Raw genomic sequence first — 12,348 nt, forward strand, 5'->3', positions numbered from 1 at the left:
CCAGACCCGGAGATAAGCTGAATGGATTCCAAAATGTTCAAAGGCAAGCTGAAAAATGAGCATATTTAAAAAAGTGGAGTGTCCCTTTAAGTAAATAACCTGCAGATATTACCTTTCCTATTTGTCTTTCTTTGGAATTGCGCTCTCGTGCTTATTAGCCCCGTTTAGTAAATCTGGCCCATAATGTCATATATGTTATTAAAATACATATTTATATTTAATTTTGTGTAATATTTAACTGTACCTGGCAAAATGATGTACGTAACAGTGTGTTATTAGTTTTGAGCCGATGTTATCTCGGAATAACAAACCTGCAGATGTTGCAACTGGCCAATCAGAATCAAGCATTCCAAGCTGTGTAAGAACAGCCTTCAACATTAAGTTGTCATTTCTCAATACTGTATCCTAACAATGCAAAGTCTGTAAATTCTGCTTATTTAACTCAAATCAGATTTTAAAAGAGGATGAGCAAATGTTGACATACTTATTATTTTTGGGTGAACTATCCCTTTAAGAATCTGTTGAACGTGTTCCAATTTCATTTGGGACATAACATTACTTTCTGTCCATTACTCGGTTAAAAAAAATACAGCAAACACTCTCAAGTTAGACGGAGCGGTGATGGATATTCTGTGGTCTTGTGGGGATAAAGTCAATCATGCCTTGTATTTTTTGCTTGCTGTTGGAGAGGCTATATCTCAGACAAATCACTAAACCTGCTGATAGGAAAGAGTAAAAAATCAGACCACACTGAAGTACCTTAACCCACCCAAACCAGAACTGCCAGATAATATAAAGTCCAACACCTAAAATCAAATCTGAACTACACTCCCTTAAATATATATGTGTGTGTGTGTGTTTACAGGAATGCATGCTTTATCTTAACTGAAATCAATTCTGTACCCAGTATCCTTCTTCTTGCTGTAGATATGGAAGCTGTTTTGATAGTGGGGTTGACAGCTTCGGGGTGCAATGTGTATGTATTTGTGTTTCTATCTTGCAGAAGCAGAGGAGATCTGATAGCAGGCGTACAGATAGCACCAGTGTATCACTTTGTCTGGACATTCACAGCGGGTCAACAGCTACCGAGTGTGTGTGTGTGTGTGTGTGTGTGTGTGTGTGTGATTAGAGATGTCATCAATATGATTCTAACAAGTCTCTGATCTGGAGCTTGTGTCAGACCACACCCAGACTATGGACTGTTCACTGACTGTCTGATGCATACTGCGCACACACATGGCAGACTTGCACGCTCTAATCTGATTGGCTGAGCACGTAGAGCTAGAGGTTCTGTGTGAGAGGTTCATATCTCGGTAGGATATTCAGGAGTTTTAGACACGACTGCCAAAGTGAAATGATGACTTTCAATCCAAGGCAGCAGTGGCATTCAGCACTTTTTCGAGTGGAAAAAAGCTATTCAGGTTGAAATATAAGAAAGCAGGTAGATGCAACCCAACTGTTTGATACGGATGCAGGATTATCCCAGTGTTTAAAGTTAAAAATCTGATGTATTCCTAAAAAGATACATTTAAAGGAATACCCCACTTTTATTAAAAAACATTCTGATCATTTACTCATCACATGTCATCCAAGATGTTTATGTCTGTTTTTGTTCGGTCAAAAAAATGTTTTTGAGGAAAACATTCCAGGATTTTTCTCCATACAGTATAGTGGACCTCAACAGTTTGCAGTTTCAAGGCAGCTTCAAAGGGCTCTAAACAACCCAACCAAGGGTCTTTTCTAGCAAAATGATAGTCATTTTCGCCAAAAAACCCCACAACTTATCGTCTTGCACTAGCCGTGTGAGGAGCCATTACGTATTGCGTAATCACGTCGAAAGGTCACGCATGTCGTATGCGTAATGACCTCTCCAGTGTTTACAAGTATGGAGAAAGAGGACCGGTTCGACGTTGTTGTATGTGTAATGATACTAATTAAAGGGATAGTTCACCCAAAAATAATGTCATCAATGACTCACCCCCATGTCGCTCCAAACCCGCAAGACCTCCGTTCATCCTCAAAACACAGTCCAAGATGTTCTAGATTTAGTCCGAGAGCTTGTTGACCCTTCATTGAAATTCTACATACGGTTTACGGTCCATGTCCAGAAAGGCAATAAAAACATCATCAAAGCAGTCCATGTGACATTAGTGGGTCAGTTAAAATGTGTTGAAGCATCCAAAATACATTTTGGTCAAAAAATTATGACTTTATTCAGCATTGTCTTCTATTCCGCATCTGTTGTGAAGCGCATGCACGAGACTAAAGTCACGTGACTGCAGTGACATAGCTGACGTGTTATCTGGTGCACCCCAGCTATTTTTTTTGTGCGCCTGGGCTTCGTTTTACAGTCTGAGGGAGACGCACACTGTAACTTTGAAAAAAAAAACTTTGCAAACATGTCTGAGTATAACACGTCATCCGTGTCACCGCAGTCACGTGACTTTGGTCTCGGGCATGTGCTTCACAACAAACGCTGAAGAGAAGACAATGCTGAATAAAGTCGTAATTTTTTTTATTTTTGGATCAAAAGTTATTTTGGATGCGTTAACACATTCTAACTGACCCACTGATGTCACATGGACTACTTTGATGATGTTTTTATGATGATGATGCCACATGCCTGGTGCAAGACGAGAAGTTGTGGTTTAAAAGTGCATATTTTTTATTATTTTTTGCGAAAATTACGTTTGTTTCGCTAGATAAGACCCTTATACCATTGAGAAAAATCCTGGAAAAAAATTAATTTCTTTTCGATTGAAGAAAGAAAGACATCAACCTCTTGGATGAGATGGTGATGAGTAAATGATCAGATTTTAATCCTTTAAGAAGCAGCATTACATGAAAATACTTAAAGCACTTAAGATACACACAAAAAATGCTGGGTGGTTTTCAACCCAGCATTGGGTCAAAAAGAGACGAACACAACCCATTTGATTGCAATTTAACCCCACAGCTGAGTTGGTCTCTTTTTTTACCCAACACTGAGTTGAAAACAACCCAGCAAATATGCATACAAACATTTAAAAACTCCCTACTGAATGTTATTAAGATTGATTTTTGTTGGTCATTGCTATAATTCCCCAGAAACATAGTAGTTTGAACTGCAGGTTGCTTTGGATAAAAATATCAGACAAATGCATAAATGTTATGCTTTAAGCCACCCCTTTAGTAACTCTGTGTGTTATCTGCCTCCTCATTCAAACACGTTTGCCACTGGTCAAATGGCCTTTTGCCGTTTGTCATTGATCATAATGGGGGTTAGGTTTTCATTTCACTTATCACCCTCTTTTTTACTCTCTTCTGTACTTTCTTTGTTCTCTGCTGTTTTTGTGATGTTGTTCTCTAAAGCCGCCAGACATTCTTGCTCTCTCTCTCTCTTTCTCTCTTTCCATATCTTCAGTATGTTTATCACTGTTTGTACAGACCTATGGCCTCTCGCTTCTCAAACCCAGTAGCAACAAACACATCAACACTGCTGCAGCTTTGTCTGACTGCTGTGAAACTATGATGGCACAGGAATACTAATCCCACACATGTGTCAACAGGACAGACTGGGTGGAGATGAGCTGGAGACCCCCAGACGCTCTGCCGTATCACGTCGTATTCTCACAGCTGTGTATCAGGAGTCTGAGTGGCACGGTCCTCCCGGCCAGTAAGATAAAGATTAGTAAAGGCCGAGCTGAACACAGAGGTAAGTGTCTAGCACAATAGCCTGAACCTCATCGTGAAAGACTCTTCACTCAAAAGCGCTGTGTCCTCTATAGATCCACTTACTGGGTCAATGAATCCGTCATACTGCTGTCACAGAGAACAGGTCATTGGTTTTCTCCATATAGCAGTTCTGCTTCTCTCATTGGATTGGAGTTCCAACAAATGCATATACTGGATTGTTTCAACTCACGGTTGGGTCAGATATGGAGAAACCTAACTGTACGAAGAGTTGGGTAACAACAACAACCCAGCATAGGGTTGGATTTTTATATTGGGTTTGTCCATTTGTCACCCAACTCTAGGTTAAAGGTAGGGTAACAGATTTGATCATGAAACATTTTTAGTTATGCTGGTCTCCTCACATCTTGATAGCAATTGTGTTAAGTTGTTTAAATGTATTTGTAGAAATGTAGGTCATCTGTGAAAGGCATAGGACCAAAAAATGTTCAACCAATCATAGATTTCGGTCCGAATGGACGTTTCCTTTTTTGTTCCTCATACGTAAGCGTAATTTGAATGCCCACCGCGCAAGCTAGTCCACGCAGACACCATACGTCATCGCCGCGTTCACGTGCGCTCACCTCCTGTCTGTAAACAGCGAGAACAGCAAACTTTTCTGCTGAATTGACAACCTGTACAGGAGTCACAAAACTAAAGGCATCTTTTATAACAACAACAGCAAAAACTGCCTGGATCAGCAAGAGCAAAAACCCAAATGAACATCGGTTAATTTTCTGCTTTACCACGAGATGTGAATGGCTGCAGGAGGCAAAGGGTCTGAAAGAGTCGTTGCACTGTTTATTTTGGTAAGGTAGGTACGCGATATGTTTGTATTGAGATGGATTCAGATATTCTACTTTGATGAAACATTGTGTTGCTTATGAAATTTGCGTTCGTTTGCGGATTAGCGTAAAGGTTACTACGTCTACACAACCGAACGTGTGCTTAAACTAATTCTGATGTAAACCAGTTGTTTATGTTGGTTATTTTAGAAGTGTTATTCACTTTGTACTGCAAAGTTTTCTCACTGGTGAATGAGACATGAGATGTGACCGTATGATCTGTGCGTGTTCATGTGTTTTGAAAGAGGCGTGACTTTGGATGGCGATTTGACTTGAGGGTGGGATCGGGATTTCATTGCTAGGCGGCTACCGTTAGCATTTTTCAAAATGTGTTACTCTACCTTTAAAACAGCCAAGCATTTTTGATAGTGTACTAGGCTGTTTCAACCATAGACTGTAAAAAAAAGATGGACGTCGCGACATCGCTTCCTTTCATTGTAATGAATTTAAGCCAAAAATGTCCGACCATAGCTGCTGCCATGTCATGTAAAATGTCAGTTTGGAGCCAGGGCATGCGCAGAAGGAATCGTCCGGCGTGGACCCGCGGTACCAAATTTTTGCCCAAACGCTTGCACGTCCAAGTCAACCACGGCAAACATAACGACACCCCCCATTCTATAGCATCAAATTTCTGGCTAAAATGAAACTTATCACAGAAATGAACAACTGAACATTTATTAGCGTGATCACAACTACCTTAAGCCTGGGATACACTGTACGATTATTGGCTGTCCCAGACGAAAGATTGCCATCGTGAAACAATCGCCGCGATTTCTGTTATCATGACTCTTCATCTGTGCGCTCGTGGTAAAACAAATACCAGCGCGCAGGTCGTAGCAGCAAACACACTGTGCGTTGATCATGCTGAATTTCTGACACTGTCGTAGGCAAATGCAATGTTTTACCACTGAGCTATACAGGAACACAATACTCTGTGCAAATATTTCATATGACAAATAGCCTTGCAAGTGGGATAATGTACATCCAGGAGGTTGTTACTGCAAATAAATCCCTCCATGTTAGTCAAAGATCCCTCCATTTTGCATTGGGGTCTTGGTTTTTTCTGTAGTACAACCAACAGTAGGGTGACCATACGTGCCATTCTTCCCGGACGCATCCCGTCCAGGATTTCGGTGCGTCTTCCGGAAGTCGTATTTGTTGACCGCATACGCCATTCAGATAAAAACATAAGATATACAATCGTAGTTTCATTCTTACCTTAAAATGTAATGGTTGCTTTTCTGTAATAATAATAATAATAATCCTCTATGACGTATGCGGTCGACAAATACGACTTCCCGAAGACGAACACAAAATCCTGGACGGGATGTGTCTGGGAAGAATGGCACGTATGGTCACCCTAACCAACAGGCGCATGTATTATCTCTCACTTAGCTTCTCATTTATCAGACTGTTGTACTGTTTGTTAACACAAAACTACTCAAGAATGTGCCTGCCCATGTCATATTTCTTAATCATTGATATTCGAGCATTCAGGTCCCATAAATTTCTGTTTTACAGAATGTCATAATGAATGCGTCGCACGCCTGTATAACAGGTTGAGAATTTGGCAACCAATCTCTTTGTGCGCTGCATGCAAACGCGTTGGTGTGTTTTCTGTGTGGCAGCTGATTTCTCAGAGATCTGCAAATGCGCTGGCCATCTGTTTGGTGGTAATTAAACCTTTAACTTTTGGCAGGAAAGGCAGGAAAAACATCAATGTGTTGTCTTTTCTGGGGTTGAATAAGTAGATTTGTTTGGAGGTAATGATACCTCCCAATTCTGGTGAGTTGCTTTATTTGACTCAGCTGTTTTTTGCCTTTCGTATTCATTCTCTTGTCTGATTCTGGCCAAGTGGAACCGTTCCCCTTTGGGAAGACTTCCAGAGAAGGTAGAATCCAACCCTTTAATCTGCCATATTATTGAATTAAAGGCTTACCAGCACAGTGTAACCATGTCAATTATTCTTTTTCAATGGCTTGTTCATTCCCGTTTTCAATTAAGGTAGATCCGTTGCTTAAAATGAAGAACTAAAGAAGCCGATAAAAGTGTGGAGACACTCGAGGGACAAAAGCTAAAGAAGATAGAGGAAATGAGGAGGGAGTCGTACATATGGTGAATAGAGGGATTACACAGTTCACCGTCTTTCTTCTTCTGCTGGAGAGTGCAGACATTCACTGATGTTTCCTTCATTACATTCTGTAGTTGAACGTCTTGAAGTGGAGAGCTTTGACGTCGGTCCTCTGACTGGTGTGATCTTTGCACAAGCAAGTATTCAACAGATTCACGTGCTTCCTTCACATACTTTCTTTCCCGTTTCCAAGCTAAACAGCAGTGATCAGTTTATGACAACTCTGAGTTCTTTCCTACGATCTCCCTTGTAGCAATGTCAGGCCTTTGATTTTCTCCATGCACAGACCTTCATGCTCGTTTTATGAGGCTTAAACAGCCATCACATCAAAGCCACGTGTATCGAGATTGACGTGCGGGTAGCGCAACTGCATCTGACAGCTATTTACAACTCTCGAACATCACTGACAAGAAATGAGGTTTTCATCCATCAAAGTGTTCCAAAAAAATCTGTGTAAACATCCAGAAATTCCTGATGAGAGAAAGAAGATATGTGTGCTTTTAACTGGTATATATTACACATACTGTATCTACTACATCATAATACGTTGTCAAGTTTACTGTTAGTTGTGGCTTTGAACTGTGTAGCTCACTGCAATTGTTATAACAGTATTTGTTTACAGTATAGTACAATTTTATAATTGCAAATATTCTCTGTCACTAATTTCTCTGAATGTGTAGAATATTTACAAAGCAACTTACTTTGCATTACAAAGTAAACATTTTACAGTAGGGGAGACTAAACGATTTTTGGTTTTGGCTCAATCATTCAAAAATATTTGAGTTTGATTAATTATATTTTTACACAAGCAACACACACATCTCTGCTACAAATGAACATTTGAAGTTTGTTTCTAGTACTTACCATTCTTGGACAATTACACCAAATGTGACAGAAGTGCAAACGTTACAACTTACCCCATTGATGGGGTTAATTGTAACAGGCAGGGGGTTAGTTGTAACACTTGCTAAAATTAAGTTTGCAAGCAAATATTTTTTAATACTGTTTTGTCTATATACTTGAAGTGGATATTGTTTATATATATCTGTCTTTAATAGACAGGTCCACACTGTATTCATTCATCCAGCCCTTTTCTAACAATAGTTCAATTATAAATGGATACAAATGTCTAAATATGTGAGAAAAAGCAGCACAATTATAACAAAACATTTTTTATATGTGGCCCAGTCTGTAATAATCATACTACAGTTTCAAAATCAAATTCTGAGATAATGAAAATCAAAGTCTGATTTTAGCCATTAATTTCATTATGATTTCAATCTTTGACGTGACCTTATTCAATCAATATTAAATATATGAACAAAAATTTTTTTGATAAGAGAAGCACATTTATTTTGTTGGCAGCCAGCAATCTTCAGTGTGTAGCATATTTAAAACAACGGCAAGAATTACGCCAATGCTAGCGGTTTTCATATCGTAAGTGCTGAGGGGTTAGACATAGCACTGGATTTGGTATCTTACACACCCAACTTAGAAACCAAAACAAAAAACATACAATGAAAAAATCTACTTACATGCCAACAAAACACTCGTTCATCCATAACTCTCTGAAAAAACATTATACATTTCCAAACATTTGCTCGTCTTTTGGCAGCGTGAAAAAATACCAGTAAAACAAAACGCTCAACCTTGTGCAACAATGTAAACAGTCCGTGTTACAACTAACCCAGCATTAGTTTTTGCCCCGGCTACCCCTACGTGTGTACAATCTTAGTACTTTTTGTGCTGCTAAGACATGCTCTTTCACTGAGCTATACCGATAAAATGATCATAATATTAATAGTACATGATTATTTACCAAGTGTGGTAACATCACAAAAAATCCAAATAGAGAAATATTTGAGCTGTACTTGAGACGTCCATTCCTCACAGCCTCGCTTTAGTATCAACATGGCGGCAGGCTGAATAAGGCGTATACAGTATACAGATGTAATTTGCTTTTGTACAACATTGTGTTATGTTAAAAGCACAAAAGGTTTGATTCTCAGGTAACACAAATACTGATTAAAATGTATTCCTTGAAAGCGCACCACCATCTGTCACTTTGAATAAAAAGCATCTGCGAAATGACGTACTATGTACATAGAATGTATTCATCCAGCTGAAGGTTTTTTTGACGTTTTTCTTCTGCTATCATGACAGAAAAATAGATACAAACAACATCTATGAATTAACCTAGCAAAAAAGACACTTATACTGCATTCATACCATCACAATGCATGTTTGTATTGTAAGAAAAACCTCTTTTCCACTGGCATTTCATTCAGTAACAAAGCAATTTTGCATTACCTCTGTTATTTCACACCTCGTGTTGACTCCTGTTTTTGTAATCGTGCTTGTTAGCAACAAGCCATTTAGAGAAAGCCGAGGCCATCAATGCAGTTTCCCTGCCTGATGATAATGCAAAGCTTCACCTTGATGATAACCGTTTGATTAAACTTTTAAACCCAAATGAACTGAAAGTGCGCTGTAATGTTTTCAAAGATGGGACTTTATCATTTTTAATCTATTGAAAACATTGAACAATGCTCTATAGCTCAATTACTTCTCTATTCATTGTTTGTAGTGAATAATGTTACTACACTTTGTAATCATGTACTATTATTAAGCTCCTTCTCACCAAGGATGTAACCGAGATGGCCACATGTAAAAGGTGAAGTGTATGATCGCTGAAAAGTATTCGGTCACTGGCCAAACAGATAGCCCCACCCCAAATTCACACCAAAGGTCCCGTTGGGCCACTCAAAACAGACTGCAGTTTCATTTGCTCTTGCCATTGGCACAAAAATTACACACTTCATCTTTTAGAACTGGTCATTGAAAACCCATTACTGATCGACCGCTAATATGAAAATAATGGCTATGGACTTCAGTGTTTTCAAAGAAAACAGTCTCTAGTGAATTCAGCTCATCTAAGGTCAAAGTGGTGTTTCTTCTGCAAGTGGTGTCTCTTCGCAGTTTTTTAATCAAACTCACTTCAATGTCACTCATAAATCCCATATCATACTCCATTTCTGGCACCAGCCACTGCTGTCCCAGCAAATTTATGAAGGGCATCACACAGTTTTTAAAAAGAAAAGTTTGTCAAAAAGAAAAATCTGACAAAGCAAATGCTGATAGAAAGAGAGAGAGATAGTGAGAGGGAGAGAGAGAGAGGGAGAGAGAGAGAGAGAGAGAGAGAGAGAGAGGGGGAGTGATTTGAGTTGATTCATGAATCAGTATAGGTTGAAGTCTGAAGTCTATTGCTGGTCTGGTCTTTCTGTGGCTTTCTGATTGAGATTGTTTCTGCTCTCTTCAGGGTTTCCACTTTAGCCAGAGCAAGACTTCAGTAGCACCATCAGAAAAGAGCAAGTGTGATTAGGGAGTTGGAGAGAGAGAGAGAGAGAGAGAGAGAGAGAGAGAGAGAGAGAGAGAGAGAGAGAGAGAGAGAGAGAGAGAGAGAGAGAGAGATGAATATCACTAGTGCTGATGGATGAGTCATAAATGGTATTTTCTTTTGTCCAAATACTTTTATTTTATTTTCCTTTATTTCTCATTTCACATTTCAACCTCTCCGGTATCAAAAATTATATCGTGGACACATGTCAATTTTTTAGAAAAGTGTTCATTTACACATACCCGTTTATATGCCATCAAGAGAAGCTCAAGCCCACGTAAGCCAATCACTGGCGGCGATGGTGGTGACACGGACTGGTTCTTTGTGTTGGAGGGAGGAGTTGTTGCAGTAGGTGTTTGATGACGTCAAAGTGCCATGAGAGCGATTTGAAATTAGACCTCTACTTGTGATTTCTCAACTCGCTCTCACGGTACGTTGACATCATCCGCCTGTCGGTTCTTGAAGCGCCGCATGAAGTCAAACACGCGTAACATTGCTGACCTCAGAGCACTACACACGAAACGAGTTTGCACGAACATAAATGTGATCATGGAAGCTTTCAGAGTAGCAGTCACATGTAAACATAGGTCGCACTTTTAATGTAGGGGTGAGCTCTGGCACATAGTTTACATGCAAGCGTAAAAACGAAGGTTTTCAAAATATCCACTTTGGCCGGAGTTTCTAGAAAGGATCGGTTTCAGAGGCGAAATCTACGTTTACGTGTAAACGAAGGGCGCAAATGAAGGTATATGTCTCAGTTTTTTAAAATAACCATGTACGTGTAAACATAGCCTATATTTGCCTGAACCTCCTCCAACACAATCTCATGGCAATACCTTCTTTACAAGGTGGCAGCTTCATATGAAGCCATACAATCTCATTTCTATGTTTTAGTATGACCTGCTTTCATCTTGTGACATTGGGGGAAATTTCATTCTTGCTTTTTTATTTAAGAAACAGTAATTGTAATTTTTTGTACAATTCACATCGTGCATACTCATACAAAATCACTAATACATTAAATAGAAGTACACGCCATTTTTCTGTTATCCCGCCTAAACCACTAAATGAGCCAGGCCCACCACTGGTGAATCTCCAGTCTTCTCTCCGTCCACCTCTGTGTCAGTGGAGTGATCTCTGACCAGTCCTTGACATAAATTGAATCAGTGCTGTGATAAGTGATGATTCTTCTGAACCAGAGGCGTCTGACTGCACAAATAAATACCTGCATGAAAACCTCATTTCTTGGCCATGCTCACTCTCACCCTGACCCTCAGTTGCACTCGTCTGTCATTTACTTGTTCGTTGTTAGCCTTCAGCTACGAGAAGAAGAGATAATTTTGTCATATGCAGCTGGAGAGATTTATAATTTCAGAATTACTAAAGAATATACACAGATTCATACACTTGTAGCAACCTCTGTCTATCCATCTATCTATCTATACACACACGTTGGCTTACAGGGACTTTCGTTATGGTGAGATGATCAAATTAAAATCCCTAACCCTTGCAGAAAAAAATGACATTTTAAAATAAATGAAAATTGAATTATAATAATAGTAATCCATATTAGTTAGCCATATTGGTTCTGGTTTACAAGGAATTCAGTAATTGTTAAAACACTGAGGTTTGTCTATCAATCTATTCTCTGTCTGTCTGTCTATCTGGTTTACAAAGACTTAAAGCAACACCAGAATTTTTTTTTTACCTTAAAATAACGTTTCCAAAAAGTTTCAGTCATTCATCCACTTGAAACAGGGTGAACGGCACTTTCACATTCGCTTTGCAGCCCTCTATCGGCCAAAACCGAACTAAAGAAGTTTCCAACCGTCGGGTAGCGGTCCTGTAGTTCAAGTGAAAAATACAAAAACTTGCTTTACGGCAGACCTACGATCCAATCAGAGCCAGCTATGCTGCAGTATTTACGACAGTGGAAATGGACAATTACGCTTCTAACCTGTAGGGGGAGCAAAGAGCAAAAACTCTTTAGTGTTGCTTTAATGGTTGAAACACTGAGATCTGTCGGTCCGTCCATTCATCTATATGTCTATTTGGTTTACAAGGACTTCAGTAATGGTTAAAAATGAGGTCTGTCTGTCTATATGTCTATCAATTCTCTGTCTGTCTATCTATCTGGTTTACAAGGAATGGTTGAAACACTGAGGTCTGTCTGTCTGTTTGTCTGTCCGTTTTTCCATCCGTCCAATCATCCATCCATCTGTCTGTCTGTCCGTCCGTCTGTCTCTCTATATGTCTATCTGGTT

Source organism: Misgurnus anguillicaudatus, chromosome 14, assembly GCF_027580225.2.
Source record: "Misgurnus anguillicaudatus chromosome 14, ASM2758022v2, whole genome shotgun sequence".
Classification (NCBI taxonomy): Eukaryota; Metazoa; Chordata; class Actinopteri; order Cypriniformes; family Cobitidae; genus Misgurnus; species Misgurnus anguillicaudatus.